Source organism: Acyrthosiphon pisum, chromosome X (assembly GCF_005508785.2).
Source record: "Acyrthosiphon pisum isolate AL4f chromosome X, pea_aphid_22Mar2018_4r6ur, whole genome shotgun sequence".
NCBI lineage: Eukaryota > Metazoa > Arthropoda > Insecta > Hemiptera > Aphididae > Acyrthosiphon > Acyrthosiphon pisum.
Window position 1 is genome coordinate 35,121,400 of NC_042493.1, and position 4,413 is coordinate 35,125,812.

Here is a 4,413-nt window from a genome sequence, read left to right on the forward strand (position 1 = left end):
AGAGGGATCCATTTTTATTTATAGAGATTATATAATTTTATATAATTTTATGTTTAGCGATTTTTCTCATTTTTTGAAGAGATAGGTATTTATCAAGACTGCTTTATGGACATGTTAATTTAAGCATCAAAATTAATTCAAATACATTCAATTTACAATCCGTTTTTTATGATTGAACTACATTTTACAAACTGCACTTCATGAAAAAATTGTGGTCTTTAGTCATAATATTATTATTATATACATTTAGTGATACACTGACACCAAAATAATCAGATTCATGGTCATTAATTGTTAGAAACAATTAAAATATACCTAATGTAAAGTAGGTACGTGTATAGGGTTAGATATAGACGACAGACGGGCACACACGAATTGTCTCTCATAGTCCCATCTGACCATTGAATTGCTCTCGTAGTCTTGTAGTCTTGTAATTAACCACTTGCACTGCAATCGCCTCCGATAGCCATAATTAATCGATTTCTAGTTCAAATCACAAACCTTAATTTTTTTTAAATTAAAAACAATTATTAGCGCATATAGTAAAATAGTAAATATAGAGGATATAAACGTAAGGTAAAGGTATTACATTAGCCATTAGGTATAGGAAATATTAATAAATTCGGCGCAACCCATTTGCGCCCAAACCCATTTATCGTAGCCCATTTGCACCCCAAACCATAGCCCATATGCGCCCGATTCAGATCAGGTGAAAATCGTGCAACGTTGCCATTTATTGAGTAGGTATATTGGTATTACTATAAAGTTTAAAATAATATTTGATCGTTTCCCATGCTAATCGAAACCAATATCCAAATCGATAAAGATAATAATATTTTGTCGTCTGTCGTGCTAATCGAAATTGTAAAATCCCAATCGATAAAGATTATATAATATAAAATGCATTTATCAGTTGTATTGTATTTGTCAGTTGCATCAGCACATGAACAGTGAATACTACTATAATATAATGGACATTTATATAACTATTTCAAGTAAGCAAAAACTTTGTTTAGTTTTTCGTTATTTTAAATATCTCGTGAGTATAGAAACCTCGTTTCTGGAGATATAAGTTGGCGTTGTGTGAAAAAAAACTTATAGTGCATATGTCAAAACCAATAATTCAAAAACGAAGTTAACCGAAATTAAAAACAGTCATACCCATGATCCGGAAACTGAAGAAAGTTTAAACTTACTGGACGTTCAAGGTAGGTGTAAAAGAAAAGCGTGCGACGATTTAACTTTAAGACCAAATAAAATAATACGTAAAGAGCTTTCCACGTGCAGTACAGCTAAGCATTTTGATGTTCATAATATCAGGAAATCTATATACCGCGAACGTCGAAAAATATTACCCCCAGTTCATAAATCACTCAACGAAGCAATTGAACAAATTTCTAATTTAGTAATTTTAACAAATAAAAAAGAAGAGTTTACATATATTGATAATGTAAATAATATTATTTTGATTACATGCAAAACGAATTAAAATTTTTTATGTTATTTTAACAAGTTTGACATTTTTGGTGATGGTACTTTTACTTATAGACCTTCACATTTTTATCAAATGTATGGCATTCATATATATGTAAATGGATTTTATATACCAATTGTTATTGCGTTTTTGCCATCAAAGTCATTTGAATGTTATCGAGCTATATGGAACTTTATTTGCCAATTATGTACAAATAAAATACAAAAAAATTTTACACCATTATCAATCCATTTAGATTTTGAAATTGCAGCACATAAAGTTTTTCTAAATGTATTTCCATACAGCAAAATAAAAGCCTGTAAATTTCATTTAGGTCAATCTTGGTACCGAAAAATAAATTCTTCATCAGGTCTTAAAAAATTGTACAAGAATCAGTCAAGTAATATCGCTAAATGGTTAACATTAATTTTTGGGTTACCATTTTTACCGTCAAATGAAGTGGAAGATGCTTTTTTTGATTTACAAAACTTAACTCCATATTTTGATTTGGCGTATTTATCCGAATTTTCTGATTATATTGAATAATTATATATTTATATCATTGAAGGATGTCCATTTCCCCCATCAATTTGGGCTGAACCTCCAACTGACGCACCTCGCACTACAAATTGCGCTGAATCATTTCACAAACACTTTAATTCTCAATTTTATTCACCTCATCCTCCAATAATTAGTGTTATTGAAAATTTAAAATTAATACAAGTGGAATCATATTTGAAAATAAATGAGATCAAGAAGGGTAAAATAAAACCTAGACATAAAGACGAAAAAGAACGAATACAATTTACTTATGAAGCGTGGAATGAGTACAAAGAAAAACATTTAAATATAGTAGAATACTTAAAAAAAATTTCTTATAAACTTCGGGAATTTGATTTATAAAAACTGTTTTATTATTGTAACTATTAATTGTTGTATTATTGACATTCTTATTATTGACTAGGTAATGTGTATTATTAATTTTGATTTATATTATATTGAAAATTATTAATTTTTTCTGATTTATTTTAAGCGATCTTACACAATAACTGACGAATAGTATGTATTAGGTTTATATTTTGGATCTATATACATTTAATTTAATACAATATTAATAAATTAGATATATGTGTAGCATTGTAATTATATTTATTAATTATTTTAATTTTACGTAAAAATTTAACCATTTTAAATTTCTAATTTAATGCAATATAAATAATATTTAGATATATATACATATATATTATATGTATACTGTGTAGTATTTATCATTATTTTGAAAATTATTACTTTTTCTGATTTGTCTTAAACGATTTTAAACTATACCTGACGACAACGTTGCATACAAAATGGGCGCATTCGGGCTATAAATCAGGGTGTTAAGTTTTTTATTTTTGGCGCGAATGTCCATAACCCTCGGGGCGCAAATGGGCTACTTTGGGGCGCAAATGGGCTACAGCCAATAAATTTAATTAATTAAGCACCTAATAATATGTCAATGTCCATTCATTTAATGTCAATCAAGGTTAATAAATAACTATAAATATTTTACTAAATATACTGTAATAAAAATGTAAAATAATAATTTAGATAAAATTTCATGTTTTACTGTCAAAAACTTTAGTTTGTAAATAAATAATAATTATAAATATTTTAGTCAATATATTAACACAGCAGTAATAATTAATAATAATAAAAAATAATTAATAAATAAAAAAATTTAGATATAATATTATCATTATGTTTTACTGACAAATATGTAAGTTAGTTAAAAATTAATATGTTGTATTATCTTAGTATTTTAATGTTTCCGAAACTTAAATTTATTTTCCAATACTTTATATTATTGAAATTGTTGTTGGGCAAACTAAACTGACTGTTGAACTTGTGATATTGAATTTAATTCGATAGTTAACTAATATTTAGATTTTAGATAATCAATGATGGACAAGATTATTGGATATTTCAAATTAATCTATCTGGGAAATACTGCTGTTTTAGAAATAATATTTTTGAACATAAAATAGTCAATAGATAGTAGGTACACTTACCATTGTCGATAATCGATATGTTAACTAATATGTAGATTTTAGATAATCAATGATCGACAAGATTATTGGATATTTCAAATTTATCTATCTGGGAAATACTGTTCAACGGAACTAACATGTTATGTAAAAAAAAATTTAAGGTATGAAGGATATTTAAAATACTACACGTATAATAATAAAAGAATCATTAAGAAATATGGTAATATTATTAGTATAGAACTTTAAGAATAGGAAATAAGTAATAGTATTTGCAGAATGAAATTTCAAATTGGTGAAAAGTACCTAATGGAATAAATCGCTGTAAATTGTAATAATTTAAAATTGTATTATGTTTTAATAAAGTATAACTTGTGGTATAATATAATAGAGGCATAGAGCAAAATAATATTTTATTAGGTAGTGGAAATTTCCTATGTAGGTAACCTTTATGTTTAACTATTTTGTGTTATTATTTGAGTGAACAAAATGTAGTCTGTTGACAGTCACGACTCACTAATGTGTTAATTGTTATTTGTTAGTGTTACAGACTAATTATCTTTCATCTTCGACCCTTTTGTTAATTTTTATGAATATAAATGTTTTAATCATATAAAAATGGTGAAAATAAGAGTTTACAACTTATAAAGCTAAGCACAATGCAACAGTGGTAAACGTTATTTGTAAATCAATCACTCATAATATATATTTGAAATTATAGTTAAGATTTTAAATCTATTAATACTTTTTGAATTGTTCTTTTTGTCTTGATTTCTTTTGTTCGTTCTTTATTTTCGTGTTCTTTGTTTCCTTGGTAGTTTTTACTGATTACCAAAAAAGCAAAAAATATATAATGTAGCGGTTACACGACAGTGTATTGTGTACCTATAAATACAGTATATTATCTCGAAA